At 41.5% G+C, this 20,279-nt stretch overlaps 1 protein-coding gene across 11 annotated transcripts in view; it reads left to right on the forward strand.

Moving 5' to 3' along the window:
* Nucleotides 1-20,279, forward strand: part of GPC5 (glypican 5) — a 1,011,494-nt gene that overhangs the window by 223,243 nt on the left and 767,972 nt on the right. The gene's annotated exons all lie outside the window — the stretch shown is intronic.

Here is a 20,279-nt window from a genome sequence, read left to right on the forward strand (position 1 = left end):
GTATTTACAGCATGGCAACAAACTTCAACCATTCATTTAAAACTTTATCTGACTGTAAGGAATAAAATAATCCTTAATGAATGTGGTTTCTCATGAGAGTGCTAAAAGTTAAGATACTAAGATAAACTGTTTTAAAGGTGAAACAAATAAATTATTGAACAGTGATTTGGGAGCAATCATTCACTAGCAATGTTACAGAACTGATCTTAGCAAACTACCAAGCTCCTGGAAGTAAATATTCGGAACCAATATATTTTACCGTTCACAAAACAAAAGCATTTTGGATGACAAGAAGGTTTTCAGGAAGCTGTAGTTAATTCCTTGTGCTCTATTCTTTCAGTTCCCAAAACAGGCATACTTTTGAAAAGGAATACTTGAGGGAGATTGGGACTGCAGCACTAGCTAATTCATTATAACTAATGTTTGTCAGTATCTTCTGTTTTTAATACCAAACCGAGCTAGTACAAAATAGAGTGACATTAGCTTTTTATCTATCTATCCAAAGTCCATATGCGATGTCTTGTTCAGGTCACCCAGAACGGTGTTACCGCTCTTCTTCAGCAAGAGTGAGCTTTGCTGCTGCTAAGGTGTGTGTCAGCATCCTAACACATGAGCATGTCTGTCTTGCCAGCAAACTCCTCAGGCCTCTGCCATTCCCAACCTGGCCTTGCAGGTAACAGTCAGTGAGCCCCAATTCCCACGTTCCCCAGATATGTCTTTCTACAGTGCCCAGGCCTCTCACTGGATGCTCACAGACATTATGTTCTCTGTCTCCAAAGAGATGGAGCACTCATCAGCCTGTTAGCTCAGCTGGGGAATTCACCCTTCAGTTTAATACCAGAGCACTGAAAAGATTTTGTAATAAAATAAGCCTAAGTTTATTAACAAAGAACAAATATTTAAGTAATAATAAGTAAGAACAGAAGACACATATGTTTATCAGTAAAACCACACAAAACGCACTTTCTAGTGACTAAAACAACTTCAGCAAGTTACAGGCCTTGTCTAAGCAGGTTTCTCATGTATAAGCAGTTCCAGCTACTCTTCATTTTCGGGGCAAAAGGGTCCACTTTTTATGAGCTCAAAGGGTGCTCCCCACCTTTGTCTCCTAGGTGAAGGATGCCAAAGTGGCTTTCTTTTTCTGCGTATATTTCCCAGTCTATTGTCTCTGTTTCAAGAGCCAGGAAGGCTTCTTGTTGGTGTGCAGGCTCCATCCCCTGCTGTGAGTGTTACGTGGTCTTCCTCCCTCTATGTTTGTTTATCTTGGTGGCTTCATTTACCTTACATTTAGATGTACTTTTCATTGTCCTCTGAGGTATTACCTGGTTTGTTTACATTGGAGACACAGGAAAACAGGTGAAACAACATTCCTTTGTCTAGAACAGGCTGGGCTGCCTGCTTGCAAAATACCTTTTAATTTCCAGCACACAACTATAATCTTTTGTAGAGCATCTGTATGTACATCATGCAATAGTATTAATGACAAGTGTGTTATCAGTTTCATAGTATAACGGATATGACACCTTTTAGATATAGATTACGACAACGTGTGTTGGTGCAATGTGTGTGTCAGGTCTGATGTGAGTTATGGTATGCCCTCTGCCACTTCTCATTGAGGGGACCCCCCCTCTCCCTCCCGGGTCACATTATAAGACAGTAGGAAGTCAGAGAGATAATTGATAATGTGTGGTGTACTCTACAGTACTTGTATCTTTAAATATGTTGCAGAGGAGCATTAGGTTTAGCAGGGGGAAGTCTAGAAAGTGAAGGTTGTCAACCCTTCTTAATGGACAAAGAGAATTAGTAGTGGATCACAGGCCTTCCCATTCCACTAGGCTCTGGTGCAGGGCCTTGTAAGGGTTACCAAATATCCTGTACCCAGGGGTGCCTTAAGGCTGCCTGCCTGGGCCACTTCCTACCACCCACTCTATTGTCAAAATCTTGCAGTCTGTTGCAAAGTAGTGAGAGAAAAGGTACCAACTGAACCTTCGCCCCCCTGGGCTTGGCAGGCTTGTCCTCTCCAGGAGAAGGTTTCTGCATTGCCCTTCCTCAGGAGTGATCAGCGTCAATCTCTTTCTCTGCCTTGTCTGGTTCCCTCTTAAGCGCTGCCTGCAGCTAGAGCATGGTCTGCAGGTGCAGCTGGAGGGTGTAATTTGGGCCCAGAGTTGCTCCTTAACCCCTTAACCTCAGTTCTAGTGCTGGGTTTATACATCCTGTCACACACCACTTTCTAGAAAATACTTACACACATGGTTAAGTTTATTTGCACGACTAGTCTCACTGCTTGCAATGGGACTACTGTGCTTGCAGGATTGAAGCGTAAGAGCTCATTGAAGTCAATTGGAGTCTTTTTCCCAAATCTTCACAAAAATCATCTTTGCTAGATTATAAATATTTGCCTTCTCTGTCTCCATCCCAGCTCTGCTTCCTGTGTCTTTTGTCCTCCATTTGCTCTTCAAATGAAGTATAAGCAATTCAATCAAATTTATGAATGCGGATTAAAAATGTTATACTACTTAAAGATTTACCAGTGGCTGAATGTATTATGTCATTACTTTATACTGCTTACTGTTTTACCCTTAGTATTACTTACACCCCCCCCCCCCCCCCAAATGTAATCAAGTATTATAATACACATTTACTATTACATTTTAAAATAGATCCTTTAGTTTTTACACAGGAAAAAACTCCTAATTAACTTCATACTCCCGTATTGTTTTAAACTAATGCTACTTGGCCAAAAATATTTATAACATTGATGCAGTGATGACCAAAATAGCACTTCCACTGAAATTTCAAATAAATATTGGTAAAGAACAGCTATAGATGTGGTTTTAATTATGCTGTAGCTTCCTTGTTGTTCTTAACATCCACATGTCTATCTGATCTTATACTCTGCTACTTTAGCAACTTTATGCTGTAAATTTCTGGGTTTTCTTAGTAATTATTTTTGGAAAACAGAAAAATCTTTTTAGTTTCCATGGTTCAAACCTAAAGTTATAGGTTTCACCAGGACTTTGAAACTCCACCTCTCACAATATTTGATTAGTTTAAAAGTGGGTGCTGTTTGATCCTGATTAGGGTTACCATTCGTCCGGATTTACCCGGACATGTCCTCCTTTTTGTTCTAAAAATAGCGTCCGGGGGGAATTTGTAAAACACTCAAAATGTCCGGGATTCCCCCCCTCCCCCGGCAGAGCAGAGCGAGCAGCTGGGAGGGCTGCAGGAAAGTCCCGGGCTGGACTCTGGAGCAGCTGTAGAGGAGCCGGATCCGCCCTGCATTCTGAGCCGGCAGCTCTCCCCTGCAGCCCGGTCCAGCAGCACTGTACAGGGCCAGGGACCGGGTTTTGTTGTGCTGGGGAGCGCAGCCATGTGTCCGGCTCGGCTCGCACAGAGCCCAACACCCTGTTCTGAGCAGCAGGGTAAGGGGGCCAGGGAGGTTCTGGATGGGGCAGTCAAGAAACGGGGGGGGGGCTTTTTGGGGGGAGTGGAGAAAGTTTTGGGCAGTCAGGGTACAGGTAGGGGGTAGGGTCCTGGGGGGCAGTTAGGGGGGTCTTAGGAGGGGGCAGTTAGGGGACAAGGAACAGGGAGTCTTAGGTAGGGGGTGGGGTTCTGGAGGGCAGTTAGGAGCAGGGGTCCCAGGAGGGGGCAGTCAGGGGACAAGGAGCGGGGGGGTGGGGAGCTGGGAGTTCTGGGGGGGGGCTGTCAGGGGGCAGGAGTGGGGAGAGGGATCGGAGCAGTCAGGGGACAGGGAGCAGAGGGGTTTAGATGGGTTGGGAGTTCTGGGGGGGGGCTGTCAGGGGGTGGGGAGTGGTTGGATGGGGCGTGGGAGTCCCAGGGGTCTGTCTGGGGGTGGGGGTGTGGATAAGGGTTGGGGCAGTCAGGGGACAAGAGGCAGGGAGGCTTAGATAGGGAGTGGAGTCCTGGGGGGCAGTTAGGGGCAGGGGTCCCAGGAGGGGGCAGTCAGGGGACAAGGAACGGGGGGAGGGTTGGGGGTTCTGGGGGGGCGGGAAGTGGGCGGGGCTAGGGCGGGGCTCCTCCCGTCCTCTTTTTTGCTTGCTGAAATATGGTAACCCTAATCCTGATTTAGCTTTTTCACTATAGCTTGGTTTATTTTTTGTTTTGTTTATTGGTTAAGCTTGGTTGTAAGTTTTAGAGTCAAGTTTCTGAAAAAACTGACAGTACTACATACACAATATTGAAAGGACAAAAGAATGCTGACTATAATTGTGGGGAGCAGGTTCATTCACCATGTCAGCAAATGTTGATGTTCTGTCCTGCCAACTCACTGAAGCATGAAGCCTCACCTTGTTATAGGCCCTGATTAAGGAGTCTGTCACTATTCAGTAAAGCATTTAAGCACATGCTTAACTGTAAGTACATGCTTAATTTTCACTGAAGTAAATGGTAGTTAAGTACATGCAATTTAAGCACACGCCTAAAATTAAGCATGTGCTTAATTGCTTCCCTGAACTGGGGCTGTAGAGCAGAAGGTAGGGTCTGTGACAGAGGAATCGTAATGTAGGAACCCTCAGGCAGCCAAGTATAAAGAGAAGGATAGGGTTGGAGTTTGTAATAGTTTGTTACTTTTAGTAATAAAGCCAAACTCTAAGAAGGGGATAATTTTTAACATTATGTAAAGTGTGTGTGTGTAGCATTCTGATGGGGCACTGTATGATGAGATCCCTGATGGACTTCCTGAGTCTACTCTTTTCCCTCTGATGGACTTTGCTTGAGACCCGGACTGGCTCTACCATTTTTGCCGCTCCAAGCAAAAAAAAAAAAAGCCGCTTGAACTGCCGCCCGAACTGCCGAAGAAAAAAAAAAAAAAAAAAAAAAGCCCGGAGTGTGCTGCCCCAAGAATGGCTGGAATGCCATCCCTTAGCATGTGCCACCCCAGGCATGTGCTTCCTCCGCTGGTGCCTGGAGCTGGTCCTGCTTGAGACATATGGGTGTGTGGTTTTGTCCCCCTTCTCCAACTCCCTATCCCCTATATTTCCTTTTCTCCCTCTTATCCCTTGATCCCTCTCATATGCTGCATGTTTAGAGGATATAGTTAAAACTGAGTTCTTTTATGATTTTATTGCAAATGCCACTTGTTTTAGGGCAATGACTTGAACAAGGGATGCAAATTCCAAGGGTCTATTCCCATTAAATGTTATGCCCCTCTTTTGTTTGTAGAACAAGTTTCCAAGTATGCTGACTTGTTCACACAAAAAAGGAACTAGGTTGAAGAAACTTGGCATGGAGAAGCAGAGGGAGTAGATTCCCAGCAGAGAGACAAAAGAGAAACAAAAGTTTTTATTGCCACTATAATCACATCCTTCTCCCCACTTCGTCCCCAACTCAGGCTACTTATTAACTTGTATTAAAAATTCTGGTAGGCATTGTATTTTATTTCACAAAGTTAGTTACATTGAAGTGAAAATGCATCTACACTGCATAATAGGGGTGTGTGTTTGTATAATGTAGAAACTGGAGAAAGACTAGATGATTTTCCTGTCTATGGTGAATATGAGCCCTGCTTTGAGTACTGCTGAACTATCCCTGCTTCATACAACTTACACTTGGCTCAGAACGTCGTCTTTTGGAATGCACCAAATAGAATCAAAATGTATGTAATTTAAATTAATATGTGACAAGGGAGAATGCTGCCCCTGATCACTCTATAAAGGGTTTAACCTATCTTCCTGCCTCCACTTAGGATTAAAGTCAGTTCTACTCTGAGACTCTTCACTTCTCATTAACTTCAACTGCTTATGTCTAGGCTGAATTTGACTCTTTGTGTATGAGCCCACAACACCTAAACTGGATGGGCCAGATTCATACCTGATGTGAATCTCCATTGACTCAGTGGATAAGTGTGCATGTGTGTACACACACTCTGTCAGCAGAACAGGTCAGAATGGAAGTCAGGCCTCGTGGTCAGAGTCGGAATGTTAGCGCCAAGGGTTGAGACAGACTTGGAGTCAGGAATCAGAGCTGAGGTTGGAGTCAGGGAAAGACAGGAGCAGGGCTGGTTCTGAGACAGGAACAAGGCTGGAACATGATGGGAACAACACTGGAGTTCAGGATGGGATCTGGCCTGGAGCTGCAGAGGAGCTAAGCCGGAGCAATGCTTGGAGAGATGAACCCAGGGAGGCAGAGAGTCTGTGGGCACATGCGTTGAGCAGCCAAAAAGCTGCTGCTGCTAGGGTTAAGACTGGCCTGCTGCCTTCCTCAACCGGATCCTATTATTTTTATACAGTTTGGGACAATGAAATTTTTAAGTACACCAGAAGCAGGAAGCTTGACAAACAATCAATGGGGCCACTGGACAGTCAAGATGCTAAAGGAGCACTCAAGGAAGTTAATGCCATTTCAGAGAAGCTAAATTAATTTTTTGCATTGGTTTTCACTGAGGAGGATGTGAGAGAGATTCCCACCTTACATATTCCTCTTAGGTGACAAGTCTGAGGAACTGTCCCATATTGAGGTGTCAATAGAGGAGATTTTGGAAAAGGTCTGAAGGAACTCAAATATGAAATTGCAAAACTACTAACTATGGTATGTAACATATCACTTAAATCAGCTTCTGTACCAGATATCTGGAGGATAGCTAGTATAACACCAATTTTTAAAAAAGGCTACTAGGTGATCCTGGGAATTTCAGGCTGGTAAGCCTAACATCAGTACCAGGCAAACTGGTTGAAACTAGGTTTCAGAGTAGCAGCCGTGTTAGTCTGTGTCCGCAAAAAGAAGAACAGGAGTACTTGTGGCACCTTAGAGACTATAACAAATTTATTAGAGCATAAGCTTTCGTGGACTATAGCTATATGCATCCGAAGAAGTGGGCTGTAGTCCACGAAAGCTTATGCTCTAATAAATTTGTTAGTCTCTAAGGTGCCACAAGTACTCCTGTTCTTTTTTTTTGGTTGAAACTATACACTACACCAGTGTTTCTCAAACTAGGGGCGCCACTTGTGTAGGGAAAGCCCCTGGCAAGCCGGGCCAGTTTGTTTACCTGCCCCATCCACAGGTCTGGCCGATCGCGGCTCCCACTGGCCGCGGTTCGCTGCTCCAGGCCAATGGGAGCTGCTGGAAGCGGCGCGGGCCGAGGGACTTACTGGCCACCGCTTCCAGCAGCTCCCATTGGCCTGGAGCAGCGAACCATGGCCAGTGGGAGCCGCGATTGGCCGGACCTGCGGATGTGGCAGATAAACAAACTGGCCTGGCTCACCAGGGGATTTCCCAGCAGTGACCCCATTTTGAGAAAGACTGCTCTACACAGCTGCAGAAACTGAAATGTGCCCCAGAATTTAGAATGTGTGTCCTGATAAACCAGGAGCTCTCACTGTGGTGTTTAGAGCTTCTTGGCCATAGTATATGGTACAAAGTAACCAAGACAGAAAATCTCTCACCTCCTTTTTATATAGTGAGTTTTCACATTAAAGGCAAGCAAAACTCATGCTTTTTGAACTCTGTTGCATAGGTCAAAACCAAACACCCATGGAGTTGGCGCCTACGGGCCACGTGTTTGAGACCCCTGCTCTAGAAGGTACCTCATAGAAATGGCGTGAGACTTGGCACATGTTACCATATGCATGGCATTCAAGTTAAAGAATATACTGCTGCTGTGCTGCATTGGGAGCTCTTGCATAATGTTGCATTCGGTGTTTTCTGAACAATTTTTTGTCTAAGAAACGAGAGAAAAAAAGTAGCAGTTCTTCATTTGTCTGTACAGCCAAACAGATATTTTAGTGTGTGTGATCATTAAGTTGTAAGTTCATTTCAAAGTATGCATGTTCTGGATCCCAGAGTTTGCTGCCTTCTAAGGAGCATATAACATTCAAAGTGAAGAGCCCTGGGCTTCAGCAGAAATGTTTCCAAATCTTTTGGGCTTCTCCACTTCCATCTGAAATGGCTTTATTTTTCATACTTTATGATGGTGAAAGCTTAAGTGCTCTTGCCCCAGTGTTTCTCTGAAAGAGTACCCTGGTAGTATATTCTCCTCTATATCCTTCTCTCTTCTTTTATTTGTACTGTTTCCTTTATATTTTCACTCTCCTACCCTTTCATAATTTTTCTTCATCTTAGCACATCTCTCCACCTCTTTTCTAGATTCTCCATGTTGATTTCCTTTTCGTTAGCTCCCCTTTCTCTGTCCCTCAACACTTTTCTCTTTGTGCTCTCTGCTGCTTTGTTTTCACTCTAAGGAGCTACATTAATCATGAAATAGTACTGACAGAGTGGACTTCACCATTTTATTGTGCCTGCATTTTCCTCTGGTGGCCCTCGAAATAACTTTAGAAAACCTTTTAGGTCTGTTGACAAGTACACTAGAAAAGATCCTTTCTCATACTAGAAACTTTTGATGAGAGAGTATGTCATCTGCATTTTAAACAAATTGGAAACTTAAACAGTCTTTTCACTACAGGTCTCATTATCCTCTTAAATATGAATTCAGCTAACCATTCCCTCATAGAAAAGGCAGGGCTTTTATCACAATGCACATAGGGGTGAAATTTATCATAAGCACCATTAGTTTCAGGCACATCTAAAGGAGATTGTAGTTGACATTGCATGATCCTATTGAGATAGATCAAAGAGGAGCAGTTAAACAACACAACAGGATTTTTTTTTTCCAGAACTGATTATGCTAATATTTGTTTGAGCCACATCCGTTCTGGTTAGATCATAATCATTCACTTTTTAGACCTGTTCTAAATTCTTTAGTCACATATTCACTATGCTGCCTGTAGCAGCACAAACATAAGCAAAACTTTAGACAGTCATTAAATGTGGGTCATTTTCCTTTGAAAAGTTGTTTCCTAGTGTTGCTGCATCTTAGGTTGCCACCCAGTGGATATAAGTACAAATTTCAGTTGTTAAAGATTCAGAAACAGAAGCAGAGCAAAATATGTGGGTAGCCTTTTGCAAATTCAGTGCCTGCTTTTATCACTTTCAGCAGCTTAAGTTAAATTCAAAGGACTGGCTAGCAATATTACAGAAATTTAAAATAAAATGATTGTGTAGTTTTATTTTCAATCAACATATTAAAAAAGATGTATGATCTGATTCGCCACTAGGTTACTCCATCTCCATCAGTATAAAACTGGAGTAACCTGGCAGTGAATTAGGCCCCAAATTTATGTTTTATTGTCTTAGGAAATGTACAAAAAATATTTTTGTTTTCTATATACGTTGAAAAATTATATTTATGCCATAGAATGTTAAAAAATCTCTCACAATTCAAACACTTGAGTTGGTAAATTCTGCTGCCCTTAAATACATTTAAAACAAGACTGTCCACTACTTAAGGCAACATTCTCATTTCCAGTTTGCACTGCTGGATTCTCTTTCCAGTTCTGTACTAGTCCCAGGCATGAACTCACCTAAGTGGCAATAAGAGTTCTGTTCACAGGACAAAGAAAAGCCACCACCTTTCCTCTGGGAAGCCAGCCTTGCCACAGTCCATCAGTGCCTTAATTTTTTCTACGCTGGACTATAATACAGCAGTATGTATTTGCATGGGATTAACCATGCTTTTCATATCAGGTAATGAGTTTGCCCCCAATTTTTCACTGTATCTACCATCAATGGTAGCAACGATAGTGCTAGTGGGAAGAGGACTTTAGGAAGTCACTGGAGTTTAACTACTGTACTATCTTTGGGCAGGTCTTCACTACGGGCCGGAGGGGGAGGGGGTCGATTTAAGATACGCAAATTCAGCTATGCGAATAGCGTAGCTGAATTTGACGTATTGGAGCCGACTTACCCCCCTGTGAGGACGGCGGCAAAATCGACCTCCGCGGCTCCCCGTCGACAGCGCTTACTCCCACCTCCGCTGGTGGAGTAAGAGCATCGATTCAGGGATCGATTGTCGCGTCCCGACGAGATGCGATAATTCGATCCCCGAGAGATCGATTTCTACCCGCCGATTCAGGCGGGTAGTGTAGACCTAGCCTTAGTTAGCTCAAAGCAGGTCTGTGTGACAGTACTTGAACACTTGTGTCTGTCAAAACCTTGTCTATACTGACACTCCACCTTTGCTGCAACCAGTGGGACTGAATCAAAGGTAACAATGTGGGAAAATTTAAGCTAAAAAGCTTTTTGTAGTCAGGGCCTCAGAAGCTTGATATAGACTAGAAGGCTATGCATGCTTTCTGAGCAAAGTGGGTGTTATGTTCATGGTGTGCACAGAAGTTAGATGAAACATAAAATATTCTTGCGGAAGTTTGCAAAATAACACTACTTTATTTCTTAGAATTCAGAATGATAACACACAAGAACTCTGAAACAGAGCGAGATAAAGCAGACTGCTCCATAAAAAACAGTGTCACAACTTAACCTTTTCTAATGCCAGTATATCTTTTTTGAAATGAGGAGACCACATCTGTACGCAGTATTCAAGATGTGGGCGTACCATGGATTTATATAAGGGCAATAAGATATTTTCCGTCTTATTCTCTATCCCTTTTTTAATGATTCCTAGCATCCTGTTTGCTTTTTGGACTGCTGTCGCATACTGCGTGGATGTCTACAGAGAACTATTCCCGATGACTCCAAGATCTCTTTCCTGATTAGTTCTAACTAAATTAACCCCCATCACATTGTATGTATTGTTGGTGTTATTTATTCCAATGTCCATTACTTTACATTTATCCACATTACATTTCATTTGCCATTTTGTTGCCCAATCACTTAGTTATGTGAGATCTTTTTGAAGTTCTTCACAATCTGCTTTGGTCTTAACTATCTTGAGCAGTTTAGTATCATCTGCAAACTTTGCCACCTCACTGTTTACCCTTTTCTTCAGATCATTTATGAATAAGTTGAATAGGATTGGTCCTAGGACTGACCCTTGGGGAACACCACTAGTTACCCCTCTCCATTCTGAACATGTACCATTTATTCCTACCCTTTGTTCCCTGTCTTTTAACCAGTTCTCAATTCATGAAAGTATCTTCCCTCTTATCCCATGACCACTTAAATTATGTAAGAGCCTTTGGTGAGGGACCTTGTCAAAGGCTTTCTGGAAATCTAAGTACACTATGTCCACTGGATCCCCCTTGTCCACATGTTTGTTGACCCCTTCAAAGAACTCTAATGGATTAGTAAGACATGATTTCCCTTTACAAAAACCATGTTGACTTTTGCCCAACAATTTATGTTCTTTATGTGTCTGACAATTGTATTCTTTACTATTGTTTCAACTAATTTGCCCGGTATTGATGTTAGACTTATTGGTCTGTAATTGCCGGGATCACCTCTAGAGCCTTTTTTAAATATTGGGGTTACATTAGCTATCTTCCAGTCATTGGGTACAGAAGCTGATTTAAAGGATAGGTTACAAATCATAGTTAATAGTTCCGCAATTTCACATTTGAGTTATTTCAGAACTCTTGGGTGAATGCCATCTGGTCCCGGTGACTTGTTAATGTTAAGTTTATCAATTAATTCCAAAACCTCCTCTAGTGAGACTTCAATCTGTGACAAGTCCTCAGATTTGTCACCTACAAAGGATGGCTCAGGTTTGGGAATCTCCCTAACATCCTCAGCTGTGAAGACTGAAGCAAAGAATTCATTTAGTTTCTCCACAATGACTTTATCATCTTTAAGTGCTCCTTTTTTATCTCGATCGTCCAGGGGCCCCACTAGTTGTTTAGCAGGCTTCCTGCTTCTGATGTGCTTAAAAACATTTTGTTATTACCTTTTGAGTTTTTGGCTAACTTCTTTTTCAAACTCCTTTTTGGCTTTTCTTATTACATTTTTATACTTAATTTGGCAGCGTTTATGCTCCTTTCTATTTACCTCACTAGGATTTGATTTCCACTTTTTAAAAGATGCCTTTTTATCTCACTGCTTCTTTTACATGGCTGTTAAGCCACAGTGGCTCTTTTTTAGTTTTTACTGTGTTTTTTAATTTTGGGTATAGATTTAAGTTGAGCCTCTATTATGGTGTCTATGCAGCTTGCAGGGATTTCACTCTAGTCACTGTACCTTTTAATTTCTGTTTAACTAACCTCCTCATTTTTGCATAGTTTCCCTTTCTGAAATGAAATGCCACAGTGTTGAGCTGTTGAGCTGTTGAGGTGTTCTTCTCACCACAGGAATGTTAAATGTAATTGCCTGGATCACTTTTTTTTTTTTTTTTAAATATAGGTGTTGTTAGCTATTGTACAGTAATTTGGTACCAACCCTGACAAGATAGATTTATTAAAAACCATTGATACCAGATTAGCAATCTCACATGCCAGTTTTTTGTATATTAGGATGGAAATTATCCAATTCTCCCTCTCCCCACCAATTAGAGTGCTTTAAGATCTTTACATTTTTCTTCTTCCACTTCGGATGTGGTAATTTCCTTTTCTGTACACTCATTTCTATCTGTTGGACCAGCAGGCCAGTTCTGAAGCTCAGCAGCACCAGTAGCTCACTGACTGCTCAATGCATATGCCCATGGACTCCCTGCTTCCCTATGCTTGTCTCTCCAAGTCCTGCTCCTGTTTTGCTCCTCCACTGCTCCAGGCCAGATCCTGCCCTGCATGCAGATTTGTTCCCATCCTGTTCCAGCCTTGCTCCTGCCTCAGAAGCAGCCCTGCTCCTGTCTTCCCTGACTCCTGGTAACCCGGCTTCAACTCTCAGCTCTGACTTCGACCCTATCTCAAACCTTGGCTCTGGCATTTGGACTCCAACCACTAGGCCTGACTCCTGTTCTGACCTCTAAGCATGACTGCCTACAACCCAGACCACTGACACTTATTCTCTTTTTATTATACAACCAAAAAGCCTGTTTATTTTAATTTCCTTTGCTAGCTCTAATTCAGCTTGAGTTTTAGCAAATTTCACTTTATTCTTACATTTTATGACCTCCAATATGTAGCTTTCTGTACCAATCAATCTTTTTTTCCATTACTTACGGTCTCCCTGCTTACTCCTGATACCCTTTTGGAGGAGATTATTCATCCAACTGGGCCTCATCTTACAAGTTTTTTCCTCATGCGTGGTGTAAAAATAGCAGATAGTTTTTGTACACCTGATTTAAAGAAATACCAAGTCTGCTCCACCTTTAAGTCTTTGAACTCTTCAGTCTGATTGACTTCTGTTACTAATTGCATTAGTTTCCCCAAATCTGCACTTTTGAAATCAAAACCCATGTTTAATGACCTGGTTTTGATTTTCCTTCCATTTAACTTAAAGTGAATCAACTCATGATCATTTGATTCAAGGTTATTTTCTGTGCCCAGATCTTCTATGATGTCAATTCATATCCTTCAATACCTGTATTCCAGTGCTATTCCATTTGTTTCTGACATCTTTCCTGCACCAGTAGTTCTAGTTCTTCCAATTTTATTACTCAGACTCTTTGCATTTATGTACAAACATCTCAATTGTTTCCCTGGTACACTACCCAGTTTTCTAGCTGGATTAGTTATAGTCCTTTTACTAACTGTATTGCCTACCTGACTACTATCCCAGTCAACATACCTTGTTCTCCTTGCTGTCCATATTCTTATCTTCTGGTGATCTTCTATCCCTTAGTATATCTTCATTTAGCAGAATTTCCTTTTCATGTGCTTTGAAGCCAGGCATGGAACTCACAAAATCTTTCCCAACCTTATCCCTTCCTCACCTAGTTTAAAGCCCTTTTTATCAATTGTACCCATCCTGATCCAAAAGCTTAATACCCCAGTTACTCAAGTGGAGTCCATCAGTTGAGAAAAGTCTTCTTTCTGTGAATGCATCTGAAATGCCGATTAGCCCAAAACCTTCCTCATAATACCAATCCTCGATTCATCGGTTGATATTTATTATCTTGCTGCACCTTCATACTTCTTCTCTGGAGACCAGAAGTATCCCACTGAAGATCACGAGAGCTTTCACTTGTTTGAGCATCTTACTCAGTCTACTGTAATTGTCTTTGATCCATGAATCTTTGCTGCCTGTTGGGTTGGGCAGTGCTAATTAGTGGATTTTTCCCCTGCTCCCACCAGTATCCTTTTCAGTCCCATGCCAACATCATATATCTTTGCTCCTGGCAGACAGCACACCCTTCTGTACCCCATACTGTTCTGGTGACAGGCCTGTTGACTCTTCTTAGTATTGAGTCCCCAATCACATAGATCTATCTTTTCCTGTGGTTGGTATGAATCTATCTGATGTTCTTTCTTGCAGTCCCCCATGCATCATCTTTATTCTTCCTTAGGATCTGGTCCCTGGCTAACTCCATTGTCTCTTCTGTGGGGACTGGCATCCCTTCTTTTCCTCCTCACCACCACATCTTCTCCCGATTTTCTCCTCCTCGTTCCCCAGTGCAACAGATGTATTACACAACTCTATTTCACCTCCATGGGTCAGTCTCTTCATCTGTTTTGTCCTTTTGGTCATGTTCTTCCATGGGTCGCCCTCCTCTGCTGACATTCTGCACTCCAGGTGCTTTTGTTCAGCAGGTGATTGCAAATTTTTAATTGTCTGTACTATCTCTGCTCTCCTGTGCTGAGTTATACCTTCAAAGTCCCTTCTGAATTTCATCATTGTCTACAGCTGTATCTCTGATCCTCGGCTCTTCCCAGCCATGAGCTCTATTACGCAACATTTCATGCATAATTAGTTTCCTTCAGATACCCAGTCAAAGATTATATACCAGGGGTCGGCAACCTTTCAGAAGTGGTGTGCCGAGTCTCCATTTATTCACACTAATTTAAGGTTTTGCATGCCAGTAATACATTTTAATGTTTTTAAAAGGTCTCTTTCTAGAAGTCTATAATATATAACTAAACTATTGTTGTAAGTATAGTAAATAAGGTTTTTAAAATGTGTAAGAAGCTTCATTTAAAATTAAATTAAAATGCAGAGCCCCCTGGACCAGTGGCCAGGACCAGGCAGTGTGAGGGCCACTGAAAATCAGCTTGCGTGCTGCCTTCGTCACGGGTGCCATAGGTTGCCTACCCCTGTTTTATACATTCCACAGCTTCTGCATCTGACCATCTTCTTTGACTCCTCTCCTCCTTAGTTCATTTCTGGTGTTGCCTCAGTGGCCATTATTGTCTTCTCTTGCTAATTCTTAGTCACAGAGAAAAACAGGAAAAAATTTGCACAAATTCCCACCTATAAATTCTCACAAAAACTTTGCTGTTAGCTACTTGCATATTTTGGTGGACTATGCACAAACATTTCAGATTTAAGAATCTGAAATACCTGATACTTGTGCTGACAGTGGACCAGTGAAATATGATGGTTAATGTGAAGACTTGTAAGTAATAATTTCAGACAGTTCCATGGTGTAAACCTCTTTAATGGTGAAACAAAATGCAGATAAGTGATTTTTCTCCAAATAGAATGGATGATCTGTTGCTTCAGTGGGATAATCATCATGTCACTGTATTCGAATGTTTCTCAGCCTTAATTGCTCTGTCAGTTACAATTAGAGGTGCTAATGTAGCTGTGAAATGCTACAAATTGCTTGCAGCTTTTGCTCCCTGCTTACTCTTAGCCTGTTTCTCACAGAAAGAAATCAGAAGGAATCAGTTTTCTTGCTGAACCTGTGAGATATTTTCAGATATGAGCTACTGTTCTGTAAACAAGTTGGGATTTTTTTGTGCTGCACATTGTGGTATACCTATTGGTATCCCATTGGAATCCCAACTATATATATAAAATGATGGGGTCTAAATTAGCTGTTACCACTCAAGAAAGAGACCTGGGAGTCATTGTTGATAGTTCTCTGAAAGCATCCACTCTATATAAATCCATGCTATGCCCACACCTTGAATACTGAATGTAGATGTGATTGCCCCATCTTAAAAAAGATACATTGGAATTGGAAAAGGTTCAGAAAAGGGCCACAAAAATGATTAGGGGTATGGAACAGCTGCCATATGAGGAGAGATTAATAATACTGTGACTTTTCAGCTTGGAAAAGAGATGACTAAGGGGGGATATGATAGAGGTCTATAAAATCATGACTGGTATGGAGAAAGTAAATAAGGAAGTGTTATTTATTCCATTTCATAACCCAAAAACTAAGGGTCACCAAATTAAATGAATAGGCAGCAGGTTTAAAACAAACAAAAGGAAGTATTTTTTTCACACAACACACAGTCAATCTGTGGAACTCCTTGACAGAGGATGTTGTGAAGGCAAGGACTAGAACAGGGTTCAAAAAAGAACTAGATAAGTTCCTGGAAGATAGGTCCATCAATGGCTATTAGCTAGGATGGGCGGGGATGGTGTCCCTAGCCTCTGTTTGCCAGAAGCTGGGAATAGGTGACAGGATGGATCACTTGATGATTACCTGTTCTGTTCATTCCTTCTGAAACAACTGGCATTGACCATTGTTATAAGACAGGATACTGGACTAAATGGACCTTTGGTCTGACCCAGTATAGTCATCCTTATGTTCTTATGAATTCTGGGGCTTGGAGTTAAACTAAATAATTCCCCAGGATTCTTCTTGTTTCATCCCAAAAATTAAAGCCAAAAGATCTTGCCTGATCTTTTTACTAACACAGGGCATACAGTTTATCTCAATAATTCATACATCAAATATAATAACTTGAATTAGAGCATATGAGTAATGTGACAGTCTCATGATTACATGAAGTTTTGCTTTCATTATGCACTGAAAATATTTTTAATAGAAACAAAGCTGGACTTTTTCTTTTCTTTGGGTTACACGAAAGACCATTGTGACATTACACTCGATATTATTTATGGAAATATGCTTATGATATGTAAAAAGCAACAGAGGGTCCTGTGACTTGCATCTGAAGAAGTGAGGTTCTTACCCACAAAAGCTTATGCTCCCAATACTTCTGTTAGTCTTGAAGGTGCCACAGGACACCTCTGTTGCTTTTTACAGATTCAGACTAACACGGCTACCCCTCTGATGCTTATGATATGGTTATGGCATAACTGAGATATATTTTATGCAGGATGGCTCATGTAAGATATCATTGGAAAGGTTATAATTTACTGAATGTGATTATCCAGTTTGTATGCCTGTATCATTTCTGTATCTGAAGTCAGGAATATTGAGTATGTATGTGAATTTCAAATGTATTACTTTAAATGTCACCCCTAGCTAGCCCTTCAGGTACAACAATGAAAAACCCAGACAGGGCTGATGGACCATTAGCAAAGACAATGGACTGTGAACACTCAAGTTGGCCTTTGAGTAATGGCTGTCACAGCCCTGTAGAGACATGGGTCCCAGGCACCTGGTACTGGACCCCCGCCTCCTCTTTTGGAATGCCAGTGTTTTTCCACTGGAAGACAAAGGGTTCCCACCTTAAACAAGAGCTATATAAGGCAGGGCAATGACATCATCGTGGTTCTCTTCTGCCTCTCCACCCAAAAAGACACTGAAAAATACCTTGAAGCAAGAACTGAACTAGGGGCGGGGGGGGGGGGAGGAGGGGAGTTGAGCCCAAGCTGGAAGGGTGTCTAACTTGTGAGTAATACCTCAGGTTTCAAGCTGCAGGCCACTGCAGCTGCCTTTCAAGACTTTCTGAGATCTGGCTGTAACAATATGTAGGGAGAGAAATTACTATTTGTTACGAATTTCTTTAGTGAATCAAGCTCAGTTTGTGTGTTTTGTTTTATTTGCTTAGTAATCTTAGACATGGTTATTTTGTTGTTGCTGTATCAGTTTTAGAAGAGTTCATGATTTCTGTTTATTTTTGGATCAAACACTCCCCTCATGCCCCCCAGAAATTCCAATATTTTCAATAGTTCAGTTTGTTGCAAGCTGTTTAATTATAATGCTAATTGATTTTACAAAGAGAAGAGCGGTTGCTACTTGTTTTAATCATAGACTTATCATAAGTATCACACATGCTATAAAGACATAAATAGTGTCATAAAAACATCTCATCACTATTTTATAAGGCATAAAGGAAATGGTAGATATTAAATGGTGAGTATGGAAAGCTAGGGCATAAGATAGTAACTTCCTACAGGGTCTGGCCTGCACCTGCTCCCACTGAAATCTATGAAACATTTTTCCATTCACTTCCATGTCTGTTTGATGGCACACATATTGAGGAAACTACTCATTTGACTTTTGGCATTAGCATTTGCTGAAAAAATTATGAGACTAAAACTTTTTGAGAGGTAAAATCAGCAGAAAAATTATGCAATTTAAATGTCATTCTCTTTTAGAGAGAAATATTAGAAGTACTAATTTACATCAAGATGCACCTGACCACTTGAAGTGCTTCTAAATACTCACTATACATATTTAGAGGAGTTTATAGGTGAAAACTATTACCGTACAAATTGCATAACAAACAGTGGAATATTATGCCCAAGTCCATGGACTTGAGGGTATTAATATCCACTGAAGGTCACTTGTCAAGCCAAGGGACAATAGTTTTATTTTGTAACATGGGCCGTAAAAGATTCTTGACTTGCGTCTGATGAAGTGGGCATTCACCCACGAAAGCTTATGCTCCAATACTTCTGTTAGTCTTAAAGGTGCCACAGGACCCTCTGTTGCTAATGGGCTTGGACACCCAGTTCCAATTAAAATTAATTTTGTGTCCAGACCCCTCAGGTGGCCTTGAAAAACTTTACTTCTGACTCTCATTCAATTTTTCTCAGCTTTCAAATGTCTCTTTGTGCTGAATCTTTACAGTATATGCACTATGGTGGCTGGGGAGGGAGAGGAAGAAAATTATATTCTTGTCTGTAGCATCTAGCATTGACCAATGAGACAATCAGAGTACATGACTAGGTGGACCATTGGTCTGTTCCAGTATGCTATTTTCTATGACTCTAAGAGGTGCAGTTCTTTGTAATAGATTATGGGAGTTTTTTCCCTCCACGTGTACCTTTGCTTGGTGATTTTCTTCCTGTTTTTCTACACTGTTTTATAATTACACATATCTTTTTTTATTTAAATCAAAGTAAATAAATACAGAAATGTCAATATGTGGAACTAGTGACAGCCAAACAACCAAATTTCCCATTACACAGTTGAAGCATGTATTTTCCCATAAAATGAACCTTGTTGGACTTAAAATCTTTGGTTTAAAGGGGAGATTCCAGAATAGCCTACACAACCGGTCACCAATCACACACACACACACACACACACACACACACCACCTGTGTACTATGCTATCATTATATATAAAAATAATGTAATTACCGATTTTATTGGTTTTATATTCATTTGCTTAGCTACTATTGCTTTTCCATGCTGCTTACAAAGGTGCACATATAAACAAATAGAGTGTTTTGCATATTACACTTTTCCTAGAGCAATCAGTTCCTCTTTTGCAAATCATGGGACATTCTTTCAAACAACTTTCATTTGAAATTCCTCTGTCTCCCTCAGTGAACTCTACCAGTTCAGGGAGGCTACGTAAAGACAGTTTCATCAGCTCTGTGTCACCTCCACAAGACAACTGAAATGCAGGAGCCATTTTGGGCTGGGACTGGGATATGTTGTGGCTGGACAGAGGAAGGAGATGCTGTGACAGAAAGGGGCATGTCTCTGGTAGACCTGTGTTCCAGTGACTCTGTGCCCCTGCAGTAGCCTATAGTGCCTTAAAATTTAGGGCAGTCCCTGAATCAGGGAGGCACAAGCCAGTAGCACCTGTGCCAGTACAGGGATGAATCTGGCTCTTGGTGTCTTCAGGAGGAGGCTCGTACTCAAGCCCAACAGTCCATAGTAGTGGAATCTTCAGAAGATGATTCAGCAGTCTTTGCACCTATTGTTGCTGAGGCTCTTAACTCCCATTTAAGATTCAACCACATTGTCTCTCAATCAAAAATAAGATGCTGGAGAGTGTTTCTCAAACTGCACTGTGGGATTATGAAATCTCTCATCTCAGGAGATCCCGCCTTTCCTCTCCCCCTGAAATATGATGAATCCTGGGGAGAATGGAAGGAGAGGGGAATCTTGTAGAAGCAAATGGGCATAGCTGCACTGTGCACTTGGGGACATCAATTGGAAAGTACCTTTATGCATTTTAACGAAGAATAGTAATGGGATCAATATTTTGATTGCTACCTTTCTATATACCCTAGGTGTGTATATATAGCACAATTCAATCTGGTGTCCAAGTCCTGCATAACATTAAAGAGTGCAAAAACCCAGTACAAGAAAGTGTTTTCCTCTCTCCTTTCCTCTTGAGCAGAGGAGCATGACTGTGTCTCTAGTTTGTTTTGTTTCATTTTATAAAAATGCCAGAAGTCTATAATGAAAAAGTTGCTCCAGAACGTAGATGTGGACCATCTGAGAGTCTCCAGAAAATGCTACCAGAGTGCATATTGGGGGCTAGAGTGTG

Source organism: Malaclemys terrapin, chromosome 1, assembly GCF_027887155.1.
Source record: "Malaclemys terrapin pileata isolate rMalTer1 chromosome 1, rMalTer1.hap1, whole genome shotgun sequence".
Lineage (NCBI taxonomy): Eukaryota > Metazoa > Chordata > Testudines > Emydidae > Malaclemys > Malaclemys terrapin.